Source organism: Cygnus olor, chromosome 10 (assembly GCF_009769625.2).
Source record: "Cygnus olor isolate bCygOlo1 chromosome 10, bCygOlo1.pri.v2, whole genome shotgun sequence".
Taxonomy (NCBI): domain Eukaryota; kingdom Metazoa; phylum Chordata; class Aves; order Anseriformes; family Anatidae; genus Cygnus; species Cygnus olor.
The window spans coordinates 9,973,102-9,990,288 of record NC_049178.1 but is presented as its reverse complement, the minus strand read 5'-3'; the positions used below and the strand labels follow the sequence as shown (position 1 = coordinate 9,990,288).

Genomic DNA, 17,187 nt, shown 5'->3' with positions numbered 1-17,187 from the left:
GCGGGCCTGGGAAGGAAAAAGGCTGAATAATGGGATTGCTGCAGTTTAAATTACTAAGCGACAGTCTCTCTGGCAATGAACTTAGTGACGCCCCGCCATCTATTTAGTCACGTTAATGAGACAGAACAACTCCTCTTAGATACAAATTACTCCGCGTTTCATTTAAATAAAGGTCAGAGAGCTAAAAGCTGCGCAAGCCGCCACAATTCTGCTTTGCAAAACACCCAGCAAAAGGCACCCTTTGTCTGCGAAGGCAGGCTGACATTTCTGGAGACCAGCTGCAGCGGGGCTGGGAGCACAGGGTGTCCCTGGGGACACGCACCGTGCACAGCTCCCACCGCCGAGCACAGGCTTGGGGTGCAAATGCTTTCCACAGGGCCCGGGAACGCTGCTCGATCCAGAGGTCTGAGCATAGGTTCATGAAAGAGATTCAGAGGACAGGAGGTCTTTGGTTTCTCCTTGTACTAAAACACTAGCATGCATACAGTCTTCTATAAGAAATAACAATGTATGCTGGTTCTCACCGCTTAAAATACATCAGTCTCGCTCGGGTAACAGTTGAAGCCAAGCAGGGCTTCCTGTTGACAGTTTTCTGATTTATCTGGTTGGTGCCATAAGAATTATCTTAATTTCAAAACGCATTTTCTTATGCGTCTCTCACCATTCACAAGTGGTAACCTTCCTTGGGTTTTTAAAGATTTTAAGTCCAATCTCTTTGGGCTGAAGCTGGCCATGAGTGGTCAGCTCAGTAATTTACCCAAGAGACTGGCAGTTATGACTGGAGATTATCACTACATGCTACCAGTTTTAATCTGCGTTTGCAAGCCCAGGAGTACTACAAACAGCCCAGAGCTGGTCCAAGTTCCTGCCTGATTTACACCCCCAGCCACAGGGAGGTGGGAGCCGCAGAGCTCCCGTTGTGTGACAGCACGGTCCTTCCGAGCACTAGGGAAGTTCCCACAGGATCACGGAAGCATTAGGTTTCCTCAAGCCTTGCTTCTTGCTGCTCTTCTTTCCGTCCCTCTTAATTAGCCAGGGAGCAATTCCAGGCTACACGAGTCACTCAGACATCTCCTGCCTCCCTGCGATCAGCTTCCCCGATCCGGGTCATGCCTGTAATGAGAAGACGTTGACACCGAGCGTGGCTTGGCAGGGCTGTGTTGTTGCTCGGCTCTCAGTGCCCCTTTCATTCCTCGGCTGCCCTTGACTGCACGTGGCTCACGGTCACTTCCCTGCCACCAGCCTGCAGCAAGCCCTGCTCACAGACACGGGGCTGATCCTGGGGCTGCCCCACTTCACCGCTGGGGAACATCGCACCCCAAGCAATGGCTCGGGGCTATGGAGCCGAAGCCGCTGAGCTCCGCAGGCCCCGGGGAGCTGCTCACAGAGACAGCGGAGGTGTCTCTGGAGCCAGCAGGGATCTGCTCAGGCAGGCACTGGGAAAGGTGCCTGTCTCACACTGCCAAAACCATTCACAAAGTAAATAGGCAATAAACATCCTGCTTCCCTAAACACCCTCCTCTCCCTTGTGTGTGTGTGTATATCTATGTTCGCATTTTTAAAGAGCCGTTGAAAAGCACCAGACTGACAGTTTAAAGGAACAAGCACTTCCCTTTACTAACAGAACTCATACAATATAGGAAGCAGCAGAGAAAAATCCTCTTTGCTGGGCTGTGTTAAATACACGACCCAGAGGAAACACCCCTGAACATAAAGTTCATGCACGTTCATTTTTGTTGTCTCCTGGCCAAGGACCAAGGAACTGTTCCTTTTACAGGGAGCAGAGGAATGCTCTGAAGTTCCGTGGTTCAATATTACCTTTGCCAGGATGAGGGCTGCAAAATTTCATTATATAAATGAAAACTGAGACCCTGAATCAGAAGATGTAAGCCAAAAAAATTCAGTCACTTCTCACCAGATCAGCCCAGTTCCAACCCAAGACAGTTTTCCTCCCCACTGCACAATCCTCACACTCAGTCTTCAGCCTGTGGTCTGTGCCATTTTTGTTGTGCCTACATTAGTTCAAATTAATGCACATGGTTCTCATTATTTACTTGCAAAACATTTCATCAGATGCTGTGTCTGATTCAGTACACAAAAAGCCAGACCACTAAAGGAGGACAGCACTTAACTTAATAAGGAAGATGGGAAATGTCATGCTTTAAAGATGCCTTGCACGGAAATAGATTCCATGCTCTATCCTCAGTCCTGGCGGGGTCAAAAATAATAATATTAGGAGCATGGAGCTGGAAGGAGAAGGCTAGCGATGGGGGGATTTCTGTGCGTGGGCAGCAAAGCTGGTTGCCAGAGCCTCTGCAGCTCTGCTGCCGGCCTTGCCAAGCACCTTCTGTCACCCCTGAGCAGTTACAGGCTGAGTGCTGAGGCACAGGGGATAAACACCGCATAAACATGGCCAGGCTCTGTTTACCAGGGTTGAAGCTCTGCTCTGGGATTTCTCAAGAGCTGTGGGGATGAGGAGCTGACAGCCACTGCCTGATGAGCCAGGGCATGAGGGGTCACAGGTGATGGATCCGCGCTTTCCTGCAGGAGGCTGTGATTAACGGAATGTTTTTTTCTCCCCTCCAAGTTCCTTTTAACTGATTTGATCAGATCCAGGAACCACAAGCAAAAACATCTGTAGCTTATGGTTTACGGGCTCGGTTTGTTGGCTGTGCTGCAGGCGTGCGGGGAGGACACAGCAGTGCTGAAGCCGTGAGCAGCACCAGTGCCCAGCCAGGAAGAGCGGTCACCGAGCAGCGCAGCCCATCTGTATTCACCGGCCCAGCTGTGCCTCTCCATGTCCTGCAAAGCCTCAGGTGCCCTACGTGCGCCAGGGTCCTGCTGGGACCTGCTTGCACCCGGGAAAGCAGCAGAAGAGTGACCGGGAAAAGAGCTCTGAGCCAGGACTACGGGCAAACTGCTCCCTGCCCCTTCCCACAGGGATGTTCGCCCCCTTCAGAGATCTGGGTGTTACATAGATCCAGCTTGGGCTCCTGATAACAAAACACCAGCTACTGCCATGTCTCTCCTTCCCCAGCCTTTATCGGCCGTGTCTCCTGCGGCTGCACTTCTCCAGCAGGACTCTCTCTTCCCTAGTGAGCTGCTGGCACAGCAGAATTCCTCTGCGCTCTTGCAAGATAAAACCATTACTTGTCAAAAGACACCTGAGCAGAACAATATGTAGATAGCCCAAAGGTTAGGGCAGGCCAGAAGAATCTTTTTTCCTTGCAATTTTTCTATGTTTTCCTGCACGGCAAGGCAGTGCCTGCAGTCCCGTGGGTGCCACCTCCCCGGGGCTTGCAGCCCTGGCACAGGGTGGCATTGCCGGGGCTCTGCGCCGTGGGCGAGCTCAGCCGTTTCGGTGCAAGGTGGCCGTCCCAACAGGAAAGCACCGGTGGTTTTGGTTTCCTCTTCTCACTTCTCTGCTCAGGCAGCTCCGGCCCCCACTGTACGCCCTCCTGCAGCTTCGCTTTCTATTTCTGCTTTTCCTGAGCCTCCCTCAGACGTTTCTCAGTGAATAAATCCCTGCTCTCCTGCTCGTCTCTGCATCCCAGTGGGGACAGGCAGTGGCACAAGGGCCATCTCAGCACCCAGCCTGTGCCACGCCGAGTGGCTCTCTGCCCTCTGAGCATTCACCCTGCCATGGTCTCACCTCAGCAAAGACCAGCTCCCCAGGGTGCGGAGGAGCACAGCCGGGAGGTGAAGCTCCTTGGGGCAACATTTTGAGAACTTCCCACGCTGGCTGACACCAGGGTTTGGTCAATGTGCCACGCTCCCACCCCACCGCAGCTCCCCACGCAGACATCACCGTCACTGCTTGGAGGAGCTCAGCCATGCGGGTTATTTAGGGCAGGGAAAAGCCACTTTAGATAAAAATATCAATCAAAACGAGAGAGCTCGTCCTTCAGCTGCTGCCAGCTTGCCATCCACACCCTCCAATTACCATCTTCTCTGCAACTGCTCTGCACAGCCAGGTTTCACTCAGAGATGTGCCCCCCATATTCTGCTGTCCTTGTGTTTCTGCAGGACCAGGGTCCCAGCAGACCCCGTCTGAGGTGTTTGCGAGGCAGGAGGAGGTCAGAGCTGCAGATGTCCCTCACTGAGCCACCCCGGTGAAGAACCAGTTTTGCAGAGAACTTCTCGTCCCCATTCAAGCCCATTTAATGCTTGCAAGGTTCTGCACAAGTAAATCAACTGAGAGGAAGAAACGCTGGCAAAAATAGCGGTTCAGAGGAGACTGTCTGTATTTTACACATCACAGGGTGCCTTTGTGCAGCCAAGCCAGGAAGAAAAGGGCTTGTGACTCCTCGCTCATCGCTCTTGCTGCAGATGGGCCGAGCGCTACATGGCAGATCTGCTTCCTTGCAGAAATTCAGCGTGACTCCTGCTCATCGAGCTCGCTGGCAGCTCTGCTCCCTGCCAGCCAAACCTGCAGCGACCGAATAACCGCGAGGCTCGTGCCAAGGGCACACAGGCACTAACCTGCCACAGCAGGGACCAGAGCCCCTCTGTCCTCCTCATCCCTTTAGCCATCTGTCCCCAGAGGCAGCCCCCCAGTTTATCTCCCGTGGAGGAGCCTGGATGCATTTTTCCTCCTGTTATTTTCTCTTGCCCGCTCATCCATCAGCCTGCCCCAAAATGCAGCCATGGGGGAGGAAGCAGGACTGGCAATGCCAAGGGGTCAGGGCGAAGCAGCACTGATTGGAAATGTCATTTCTTGTGGATCCAGCCTGCCCATATCGCCCTCCCCGGCAGCTTCTCCTGCTGCTCCAGGGACTCTTCCTGCAGCTATTTTTGGTGCCGGGTTACATCACCGCCAGTCGAGCTGCTTTTAAACAGGAGCTGGCTGCGAACATCCAGGCATCAGCTACAGCAAGCCGCATTGCTGCCGTGACAGCAGCTGGGAGGCGACCAGGCTGCACCCACCAGGGAAGAAGAAGCAAGGAGCACCTCCGTGCTGCTGGTGCCCTGAGCAGCGCCCATCGAAAGAGCCTGGCTCCCCCTGGCACCGGGAGATGCTTTCCAGCAGCATCGCTATTGCCTGGCTGTGAGATACCAAGCAAGTTAATTAATCGTCTCCACTTCTCCTCTTTCCAAAGAGAGACTTGATGCTGACCTACTTCTTAGAGGGGAATTTGCAAAGAGCTTCGGTGCCCGTGACAAGTGGATGGCACTGCAAGTGCTGCTGCTGCCCATTCCCAGCACCCCGACCGACCACTGAGGGGCTGAAACAGCAGGGAGTGAATGCCAAATATCATGGCTGCAGGGCACATAACAGAGTGCTGCTCCTGCAAAAAGCTCACGATTTCCAGCCTGGCGAGAGGCTCTTGCTTTTGGGCGAGAGCAGTTCACGTGCTGGCCGGCCACGTGGCTCCGCTGTGAGCCGGCCACAGGCTTGCCATGTGCAGGGCAGCGAGCCCTCAGCGTGTCTGGCACTGTCACCGCCACCGCACTTCTCCCAGCCACCCCATCTTCCAGCCTCCCTTGCTAACTACAGAAAGCTGTGCAGGAGAGATCAGCAGAAAGGGGGAAATAGGGGGACCCCTGCATGGCCCCTCAGCAGCATCCCACGCGGCCCCCCCAGCCCCCTGCATCCCAGCCGGCCAAAATCCCTCCCCTGAGAGACTGCGCCCAGAACGAGGGCCAGAGCCCTTAAGGAGGAAATTCTGCATTAAATTCCTTCCTCCCGAGTCACTTGCAGAAAGGGAACAGCGTGTGCTCCCAGCACACAGATGACGTCTCGCTGGCTGCCCGCCGCTCCTGGCTGCTGTCGCTGCAGGGCCATGGCGGGGGGCTAGGGGACAAACATCTCCCCGGGGCCCCCCCACATCCCTGGTGGGCAGAGCATGCAGACGGTCACCGGAGAGCTGCACAGACCCCTCTCCCCTTCTCCTTCATCCTCTGGAGGAAAGCAAAGGCAGAGTCACGCTGCAGGTTGTACGTGAGCCCGGGGCAAGGCAGCGATTAGCAAGGGCTCAATGACCAAGCCTAGGATTAAGCAGAAGGACCAAAGCCTCATCCGGTGCAAACGGACACAGCTGTGCAGAGGCCACCAGCAACACGTTAATTCGTCCTCAATTCCTCCAGGGGAATAATGAAACAGTTAAAGCGACCCAAAGAAGTAGTTAATTTTGTATTTGCATTGAGCTGCTTAAAAAATAAACAGAGAGCAAGGCCAGGCGTGCCAGCAGCTGCCACTGACCTCAAAATAAAAGATGTTGTGGGCTGATCCAGAGCAGGGCAGGCTTGTGAGCAAAGTGAGGAAAGAATGTGGCAGCTTTGCCTGGCATGGAGCAAGCGCTGCTGCCCCCTTCTTGGTCCCAATCTGCCAGCAGGGGCATGACACTGGAGAAGTTATCCGAAAAAATATTCCCAGCGATTCTCTCTCATCTCAGAGATGAGGCAGACGTTGCCCTGATCTGGGCAATGCATGCAGGGATTATTCAAGCAAACTATCTGGGCCAAGGTTAATGAAAAAGCCTGCAAAATCCTGCTGGTCGCAGAATTCTGGTTCCCTCGCCGCGGGCGAACTGGCGTCATGGGGAGGTGCAAGGCCAGAGCCGGGCACGCACCTGGGCTCGCTTTGGGTTTCCCATCCTTGCGAAGGCGACAAGAGGCTTAGTTCCTCCCTGCCCATGAAGCACACAGAGCACCTCTGCTGAGAGCTGGGAGGGATTATTATTACTGTTATTATTATCATTATCCGTTACCTCCGTCATCCTGCAGGAACGAGCTCCGTGCTGCTCAGCAAGAGCTGGGGTCATCACAGAGCAAGCTCAGCTGGCACAGCCCTGCCCCAGTGGGCTCCTCTGCGGGAGCAGCTTCCAGCATCTCAGCCCTGACTTTAAAATCATTATGTCTCTGGTCATTAATGCAAGGAGCACCTAGACACCAGGGCACGGCAGTAATTGGGGCAAGAAGGTCTTTGCGAGTGTGCATGCGGACACCAGGAGTCGTCTGAGGGCAGCACTGGCTCTGGAAATTGGGCTATGAGTCATGCCCACACCTCTTTGCAGAGGTCCCCAGCTGCTTTCCCTGGGACAGTCCCCATCTTGGAGGTCCCAGGCTGCCTCTCCCTTCCGATGGCAGCTCTTTGACAGCTACTGGGTGGTGCTGTCACATTCCCCTCAATCTGCCAAGTGATCGATTCATTATGCACCAAAATTCATCCCGAACCTGTATGGGTTCACGGAGTTGGGCTCCTCAAGGTGGAAGCAGCTCCAGCACCCAACCTCTTCTGTCAGCAGCCTCCACCCCTCAGTAAGGCACAATTACTGTTTGCTTAAGAGCAAGGGTAATTAACCACGCAAATAGCTGCCAAGGAATGTCAGAGTCACAATGGTCCCTGTTACGGAGGAGATGGCACTAAATGGGGATCATTGTTCTTCTTGGCCCTAAAAATCTGCTGTTGGCACCCAGCACTGGAAAGCAAACCCGTAGAAGCCTCAGGGTGAAGATGCACAGGGCACGGGCTCCTGCTTGTCTCCTCCTGCGTGGCCACCCCAGTGCAGTGTCCCCTGAGGCCACCAAGAGCCTGTCACCGCACCGGCTGGCACCAGGGCTCAGGATGTTGCAGGAAGGGGTGGTGCGGGGACATTCAGACAGCAGCATCGGAGGGGGCTGTTGCCAAGAAATCGCCCAAAATAAGGCGAAGAGGAGGCAGCCCCAGACAGAGCCACTCGCCCACTGCCGCTCGAGTCCCTGCCAGGAGGCCATCCGCTCACGTCACACCTGGGAGGGGGACGGTGACAGCTGGGCCACGGCCATGGGGAGAAAAACCTATTTATAGTCCATATAATGAGCTACAACTGAGAGAAGATGACAGGGAAGGCGATGCATCAGCAGGGCAAGCGGGGCTGAGCTTTCCCACTAATGGGGCAGTTGTTTCACATAGAGCCATGGCCTGTGTCACTTCCAGCAGTGTCACTTCCAGCAAATGGCGGCTGACAGCCCTGGCCTGCCTCTGTGCCCAAATCACGGTGACCACCCCGCCACGGTGACCACCAGATCCTGCTCACCATCTCCGACCTTGCTGCAGGCAGCACGGGGAGCGCAGAGCACCCCTGTGACCCACTGTCACCCACGGTCCTGTGGGGACCACTCATGTCCTCACACCACCAAGGGCCACCAGCCGTCATGGCGGGGACACCTCTGCCCCAAATGAGGCCTACCCAAGTCTAGCTCCAGGGGAAAGCAGACCAGAGCTTGGCCCTGGCACCAGCCTGCAAGCTCCAGGGTTAAATGTTGGTGAGGGTCCCCTCCCCAACCTGGTGACTGTGCCACCAGGTCCCCTCCCCAGGAGCACAGGGCCCAGCAGCTCTGGCAGCCAGCAGCTCCCCGGGGTTATTTTTAGCTTCCTCGCTCAGCCTTTCGTTTTAAAGCTGCCCACGGGAAACATTTCTATTTTATCATGAAAACAACTGGTCTGCAAAAATACATTATAAGGACATCAAAGTGCTGGAATAAAAGGGGGAGGAGGGGAGAGGCCTGCTTGCAGCAGAGCTGGGGAGAGCGGAGGGGCAGCTCCCCGCCATCCCATGGCTAGGGCACCGGGCAACCTCCTGAAGGAGAACTGTCCCCGAGGAGAACCCCTGTGGTGGTTGGGTGCCCAGAGACCCCAGGACCTGCTCGCTGGGGACCCCAACCAGGCCACCAGCCCCTGAGGTGCCAGCCGTGCATACAGATCACAAGCAGCTCCACCAAAACCCCCCAAAATGTCCCCTCCCACATGCAGCCCCACGCCACTAAGACGCTGCGGAGCGGCGGCCATGGGGAGCCACCAGACTGGGGACGAGCCAAGAGCCTGACCTTCGTTTGGCCTCCCGCCTGGTGAAACCCAAACCTCACCCATGGTGTCTCTTACCAAATTAACAGATCATAACCTGCCCGAGGAAATTAACCTGGGAGACGTGGGACAGAGCAGTCCCTGGGGTCTTCACAGGACCCAGAAAAAAATAAAAATAAAGGTAAAAATAATCAAAGAGCCTTCATTCAGCAGCCACAGGGGCCACAGGTACAACTTCTGCCCCACGATTATGGCCATTTGCCGGCCCCGAGGGGTCTCTGAACAAGCTACACGCTGAGGTGAGGGCACCAAGCAGGGCTCCCGTGGTGGTGGGAGACATTTCTGTGTCAGGCTGTGCTGCTTTCAGCAACTCAAACCCTCAGCCTGCTGAAAAAGCAGACTGAAATTCAGAGAGGAAGATGACACAAGCCCTCTCCCCTGTGGATACACACAGCAGGGGGGCTGCAAGCAGAATTGGCCAAAATCTGCCGGCGTGCTGGAGAGCAATCCCAGAGGTGAGCCCTGGGGTGGGGACGCAAGGGGCAGGGACATGGGGACAACCTGAGGGAGCTGCTCGCAGGCCTGGCACCCAGCCGGGGGTACCCGTCCCCGTGGGGCCGGCTGTGACCCAGCTCTCAAGAGGCTCTGCCAAGCATTGCTGTGGTAGGCTCTTATGAACACTTCAGCTATTTTATTTTATTTTAGTGTTGCCAATTTAGTTGGCTGGGTGGGGAGCGCCAAATTACCCTGAGTCAGGGCTGGCACCCAACAAACCGCCTGCTACTGTTAGCGATCACCTGCGCCCAGTGGAAGGGCTCTCCTCAGCCCAATTTTCCAGTTAAAGAAATGCCCTTGGGGGAAAAAACACGTTGTATCACTGGAGATGGTATCAGCCCGCATTCACCCCAGGTGAGAAAGTCGGGCTGGCACGGGCAGCCGTGGGAGCTGGTTGTTTTTTCAGGCCGCCAGCATTGCAAAATGCCTTTTCCAGTGGCGATACCGATGGGGCAATTCTGCACCTCTGCACGCAGGGCTGTGCCGCTCTTACAGAGCCCTCCGCTGGGGACCAAACCACAGAGAAAACTGCTTTTGTTTCGGTCTCCCTGCCACAAACCCACTTTCTATCCATCCATTTCAAGCAGCCATTGGGGGCAGGTGCGCACGGCTTTGTCTTTGGAGAGGCAGGCACAGCGGCAGGGAGCCCGCCCTGTCATTAGGGTGGGGGTGTTCTGGGTGCTCGTGTTCGCCGTGGGGTTTGCCCATGTGCTTGTTTTCCTCAGTGCTCAGCTCTGCAGCTGCAGCCCACCGCGCTGCCCAGCCTGGCTCCTGTCCTGCAGGCGAGGGGAGCCTCCCCAGCATCAGCCATGGCACCCAAAATGATGGGTTTGTCGCCCACCTACAGCACACGGAGGGGATTCAGCATGGGGCAGGGGGACAAGCTCGTCCCCAGCCCCATCCCTCATGGAGCAAAGGGGCAGTTGCAGAGCAGCAGTGCCCATCGCACACTCCTCCGTGCTCCTCCAGCCTTGCACTACTGTGCCAGCTGCGAGGTTTTAGGAGTGTGATCACACCTACAACACAGACACGCGTTTTAGTAACACACATTATGTATTGCCCTCGTATACAAGCACAAGTAAGGCGCCCTTCCCTGGGCTCCCGGCGCAGGCAGCCCAACATTATTGTCATTTCATGCCCGATGCTGGAGCGCAGCTGCACCTCCCTCTTGGCTCTCCCCTTCCCCTGCCCTGCCCGCTCCCCGGGCCGAGCTGCCTGGCTCCTGCAGCTCTATTTCCGCACAGCAGACTGGTCATTTCCCTGTCACAGGTCCGGGTTTTTATTTAACTCCCTTTCAGCTTCCCAAATTAGTAAGGACGGGCTCCTGCTCTGTTTGCTTTGGAAGAAGATGCATTGCCGCAAATTATTTTTGATTAAAGTAAACAAAGTCTCTCTCTTTCTTTTTTTTTCCTCCCTGCTTTGATGTTGTGGCTAATTTTAGCTCTCAGAGGAGTGATCCCAAGGGCACTGGCCAGGGCCCAGCACAGGGCACCGGGGACGCCCGATGCTGCCAGCGCTGCCCAGGCACCGCTGCCAGGGTCATGCGTGCCTCCGAGCCACGAAACTGCCCTGGCTGGGGGCTTCCATGGGCAGCAGCCATCAGGAAAATGCCCCCAGGCACCAGAGCAAGCATCAGTGCTTGGGGCACCATCTCCAAACCTGCAGGAGTGGCACCAGGGTGCCCAACATCCCTCCTGCCCTGCTGTCCCTTTGTGACCCACAAGGCACAGGCTGCCCCAGAGCCGTTTCTGTTTCATTTCCCAGCCTTGGGGACTTTCCGTGCAGAGCAGCCTGGCACAGCAGGAGACACCACAGCCATGAGAAACCAGGCTCTGGGACAGGCACAAGGTGCAGATCCCAAGCATGGGGAAACAGGAGGGGTGGCCACATGGACAGGGGGAAAACACAGCCTATTTCCAGCACACACACAGGGTTGCGAAATGCAGGATTTGTCCCGGCTGGGCTGTTCCTGGTGGCAGAGCCAAGGGATTAGCGGGTGCAGTAATTCCTATTTAACCTGCGGGGAACCAGTGCTGGTTCACATTCCCATTTCCTGAGTCTGTTTACTACCCACCCGTGCTCATCCACTGACCCAGGAAAGCAGCCAGACGGGGGTGCAGGTGTTAAAGCAGGGGCTGCAGCAAGCCCTGGCATGGCACAGCACGGCACGGCACGGCACAGCAGCATGGGGCCAGGCCATGGGCAGGATGACACCAGCTCGGACCCACGCAGGGTCCTGCAGCCTGAACAGCGAGGGGGGGTTCAGGTGAAGACTTGCACAAGGTCCTGAGTCAGCAAGGGCATACGGGGCGTTATTTACCCAGACTATTTTTGGTAGCTGTTTTGCAAGGGGACAGCACCTCCTCACCCTGTCCCCATGTGTTCACTGCGGGGAGCATCCTTCCCACCCCAGCCAGCCCTCGCCTCAGGTTTGGGGTGGCTGTCCTTCTGAGGGGACATCTGGGCGCTGTCCCACGGAGTCCCCACATCCTCCCCCTGCAGCCCCCATGGACGGGCCCCCTCCCGACAGCAATCCCGGTCGGCACAGACAAGGCTATTTATAGCTCGGGCTGATGTTGATTTGGATGAAGTGGGAGATAACCAGGTTATTTTTAGGTGCAGGGCAACATGCTCTGCTGGCTCAGGCAGGCTCTGTCCCACCTGCCGGGGCACGGCCGGGAGCTGGGACAGGGCATGGCCCGAGCTGGCACCATGCCTGAAGATGGGGCAGGATGAGCCCAGTCCCTTCCCCTGGAGCCCAAACCCACACTGCGGGGACCTCTACAACGTTAGGAATTAACAATATTTTCAGTAACAGCTGCCCCAGGCAGGCCACAGGTCACGTAAAACATCAGCCCACATAGCCAGGACCAAGAAAAGAAGCGAGCGGCTGAGAATCGAGCTTCCTAAAGGGAACCCCTGGGCAATTCTACTAACAAGTGGCACCAGCCCGTCCAGCCTGCAGCGGCTGTGTTGCTTTGTGAGCATTCAGATGGGCTCTAATGGCAAAAATCTGGTCTCATTGAAGGCTGTGCTGACATGGGGTTCAGCGCCAGCTCTTTGATCCCTCTGCTCCAGCACGCTCGCGGGAACCATTGGGAAGGCCACAGCAGCGACAATTAACCTTCAGGCTCGTTATGCAAGTGCATTGTGTTCAGGAAGGACGGGAGCGGCGCTGAGCCTGGAAGCATGGAGCCAGCAGCAAGCAGGGGGAGGATTCGCTGCGACCACAGGCACGGCCACAGAAAATGACCCCCGGGTGATAAAATCTTGGATAAATCCCCACCGCCCAACAGGAGCTGTAAAAAACTCATCGCTCCTGGTGTCTGGAAGGGGAGCAGAGCTGCCCTGCTCCTGGCACCCGCAAACGACGGGAGCAGCCCTGGCCATGGCGCGGTGTCACGTCCTCTCCCCACCGACTGGGACACAGGGGCACCTCCCAGGAGAGCTCCTGGTGGCAGTGCAGCTTTTGATTTACAGCCACGCTTATCAAGGAAACTGTCTGTGCTCCGTATAATGGGGAAAAAGCAGCCGCACAGAGGTTCGTGCGTCTGTTTTCCCCAGGTGCTGGTGGTGGCGGGCAGGAGGTTCTGTCCTCCCTGCGCCCCTGGCACGGGCAGCACAGCAGAGCGCTGGATGTGGCCCCAGCCGCGCTGCTGGCAGGCACCTCTTTGGCTTGATTAAAAGAAAACGGAGCGGGAGCAGTGCCCGGCCGCTCGCTGGAGTCAAGTGACAAACGCACGATTTCCAGCATGCCCTGCACGAGGGCAAGGTCTGGTTAATACAGGTCCAGCCAAAAGCAGGTGTGAACTCCAAAGAGGAGCCTGCCCTAAGCCGAGAGCTCACCCAACCCCGCTGGCACCCTGATGGATGAGGGGGTCACATCGTGGGGGTGCCAGCAGGGCACGGCTGACAAAGCAGAGGGAGATTTAGCAGGCAGCCACCAGAGCAGCCTCCCCCTCTCTACCCTGGCTTGTTCAAAGCGCCAGAAGCACAGGTCAGCAAGCAGAGCCCTGTGTCACGGAGATACAAAACCCTGATGCCAGTGAAAACGTGAGCGTTACACCAGGCCAGCCAGCCGGATCACCCCAGGACGATCCAGGAGGGGATCAGGCCAAAACCCAGGCTGGGGAAGGCAGGGAAGGGGCAGGTGTGGGAGCACAGAGGGGCTCACGTCCCAGCCCAAAGCCCCACAGGCAGAACTCACACGGGCCCACGTGGCAGGGGTCGAGCTCAGCAGTGCCACACAGGGCCTGGGGGTGGGGGGGGGCTGGTACCAAAGCCCAGGGTCCCCCAGCGTGGGCAGGGATGGTTGAGCAGCCCCATGTCCCGGGTTAAACTATTATATAAGGGCAGGACCACGTGAAGGCTGCCTGGTGAAAATGTAAATAACGTTTGTGCCAAAGCTCGGCCGCGGGGCCAGCAGGAGCGCAGAGCCACGCACGGGGACGCCGCGGCCAGGACAAGGGTGGCGGGGCTCATGGCAGCGCTTCGTGCCTCGGCCTGCGCTGTTTGAATCCCTCCCTTCTGAAAGCAAGACCTGAAACGAGCAAATAAACACTATCTGGAAGCACAAAAGGCCTGACAAATCTCCCAAAAATTCTCTACGTGGGCTGCTAGCGGCGGTTGCACAACAGGAAGAGGTTGTTGATCACATTTGCCGCGTGCCAGCTCCGTGCACGCGTGCTCCAGAGCTGGGCCGGCCCAGGCTCCGCGCTCAGCTGAAGCCAAAATTTTGCTGTGGGCCAGCACCCCCGGCTCTCGGCCTCCCACCCGTCCTGGTGTCCCGTTCCCAGCCAGAGCTTGGAGAAGCAGCCTTCACGCCCCAGGAGCACCAAGGGCTTTGCTTTCAGTCTCAGCACAAGTTAATGAGTTAACCCCTGTCAGAGCTGACTTGTCCATAAACTTCAAAGTCTGGACATCTCGTGGAAGGACAGAATTTGACCCCGAGTGCAGCCAGCTCTGAAGGCGAGGCGGGAGCTGGGCTTTGCCCTGGGATGGGTGAGGTGCAGGTGGGTGCCATGGGACACCCAGCTCCCGGCAGAGCCCAGCTGGACCCTGTGCTCTTGTAGGGCATCGGCACCCAGCCAGGAGAGGGTGGGGAGTGGGCACGGGGACAGGGGCAGCTCCTCCTCCCCGTCAGCGATGCGCAGGGCCAAGCACACATGTGCTCTGCCTTCCCCCGGCCAGAGGGAGTTATTTCCGACCCCTACAAAAATAGATTTGGGCAACATCTTAGATCCGCTTGTTGACATCGTATCGCTTCCTCGACTCTGCAAACGCTCCCCCAGGAGCCAGCCCAGCCGGGGCATGCAGCAAGGACCGAACACCAAATGGGCTCCAGCGGGACCCGCAAACGGTGCCTGGACGTTCTGGGGGAGGCCCGGGGCCCTGCTGCTGAGCGTGCAGCGGGTGCAGGAGCACCGAGGCCACCCCTGCTCCCCTGGGTGCTGCAGCCTCTCCCCACGCCGGTCACTTGCTGCCACCTGGTGCCACCACGCCACAAGTGCTGACGCAGGGAGCTGGCCAAAGCAGGGACCCCACAGGCGCGTTTGTCCACGTTGCTTGCACCAGGGCAAAGAAAGAGCTACAGGAGCAATGTTTCTTTGGTGGTGTTTTTATCATGCAGGACAGTGTCATTCCCAATGGAAAAATAGGGATCCCCAGCTTACACCAGCCCACAGTGATGCACGACGTCTCGCAGCTCCAGCAGGACTTAGTTCCCTGTGCAAGCTGTGGGAGGGAGCTCAGCAGCCACCCAAAAGGTGCTGGGACTCGGGATCCTGGCAAATAGAACACAAAAAGGAGGAAAAGAAAGGTGGGGGGGGATAATTTTGGAAAAACAAAGGTGAAATTCTGTGCTTAGGTATGAATAACCAGTTGCGCAAAGGCAGATGACAGGCTCAAAAGTAAGACTGCAGAAAACGGTGGGGGTGAATCATGGCTGAGCAATGTCATTTGGGGGGGCTTGGGGGTGTTGGTCGGGAGTTTTACTTTAAACCATGCTGGCTGGTGCGTGTGTTCTTAACATGCTCGTGAAGTGAGCCCCCCACTGTCTGCAGGCAGCAAAGCTGGGGACAGGGTTGTTCCAGCTCCATGCATTGCCCCACCAGGTACACGAGGGGCAGGTGGCAGAGCCTGCAGGGTCAGGGAGATTTTGTCCTGCGGACATGCAAGAGGGAGCCACAGGGGGCTATGAAGACACTCCTGGAGTCCTGCCTCGCGAGGACTTCATGCTATGTGCCCCAGGAATGCAGGTCACCCTGCGCCCAGGTAGCCCATGCCAGGGTGACAGACCTCAGTGCTCTTCTTTGGTCTTACAGCCCCCGTGTCATAAAGAACACACCCTGTCCTCTTTGCTGGGACAAAGCACGTTTGTCACTTCTCTAGGCTGACTTGGAATAAGAGCACCTGGCAAAAAAAGACACCACTGACCCTATCGATCTTTAGCTTGAATTCTGCATGAGAGGAAGATGACTGATCAGAAGCAAACACTGCCCTGGTGGGAGCAGCGCGGCGCTGGCCAGCACAGTTGGGAAAAAACATGAATCCCTGCTCTGTGAGCAGAAATCCGATGGCTCACCCAGTGCTCCCACACAGCTTTTCCCTGAATACACATTAAAAAAAATAAAAAAAAAAATCAATAGAGCAGTACATCAAGGCTGCGCGTGGGTCCCATTTTCCAGAGCGAACCAAGGGTTTCTAGGAAGCGGTTCAATGCAACGCCACTGCCTTCGGAGCAGCATTCTCACAGCTATTTGCTGCACCCTAACATAATAATAAAAAGACAGCAGTTGCTGCCCCCCGGGACAGATTGGGCAGCCCCAAAAAGGGCCTGCCAGAACGGGGAAAAACACCAACACCGACCAAACAGAAAAAACCTCTATCCCATACTGAAAAAAACCCAAAACAACCCAAACACAGATCCTATGCGTTTTCTTGGCGTTCCCCCTCCTGGTTTCAGCGGGGCAGCACGGCAGGGCTGGCAGGGCGCAGTGCTCTCCGCGGGCGCCCCGTCCCATGCAGGCAGGACGGACATGTCCCGGGGTGCTCCCATCCCGGCTTCCCCGGGATAAACACATTTCACGGCCAAGGGGGTTGCGAAACGCGTTGAGTCAGGGGAAGGTTCACCGGCCTGTTTGCAGAGCTGGGTGAAGGACTCGGGGGGAGCGGGGCTGCTCCCCAATGGCAACCTGCACCGTTCGCTCCTGCTCCCGGGTGCCACCAGCACCCAAACCGCAGCACCCACCATGGGATGGTGCCAGCAGCTGGCAGAGCCCCAGCTGTGTTCTCAGACACAGCCTACAGAGTGCTACAAAGGCTTCGAGCTGAGCACCCAGCCCCACGTGTTTCTCCACCGCTTGCCAAGGCCTGTAAGCAGCCCAGGCCAGCAGCAGCACCAGGACACCCCTTTTTCCCAGCACTGAGCACCCAGGAGCAGCCGCTGCTGGCTTCATCCTCCCCTCCCACTGCCCAGGCTCACCCTAACTGGGACCCGCTGGGCTCCCAGTGCCCCAGCAGGGCAGCCAGACCCCCATCAAGCAGCAGGAGCCCCCCTGCCCCTTCCCAAGCCCCATTCTGTGGACACTGCCCTACCTTGGGGTGAGGAGTCCAGTGCCAAGGAGCAGCTGAAAATGCTGGAGCAGCCCTAAATGTTGGGCAGTGCTGGGCTTTGCTGGCTCCCAGCAGGAAATGAGGGGCAAGCCCCACAGTGCCCCATCACCAGGTGTTTCTGATGTGTTTCCTGATGCTCTCAGTGGGCTCAGCTGCTGCCAGCCCCCTCCCCTAGAGGCCAAGGGTTTCTATCACCCAGGGACCTGCTGCCCCCAACCCCTTTCCCTGCGGCT

General features: G+C 56.9%; 1 long non-coding RNA gene across 1 annotated transcript; it reads right to left on the bottom strand.

Annotated features, from left to right (window-relative positions):
- Positions 1 to 13,413: 13,413 nt before the first annotated feature.
- Positions 13,414 to 17,042, bottom strand: LOC121075465. Its single transcript, XR_005822976.1, has 2 exons — positions 16,937 to 17,042; positions 13,414 to 15,123 (listed from the first exon to the last, which is right to left on the bottom strand). It is a non-coding gene; the product is annotated as an uncharacterized LOC121075465 (long non-coding RNA).
- Positions 17,043 to 17,187: the final 145 nt, after the last annotated feature.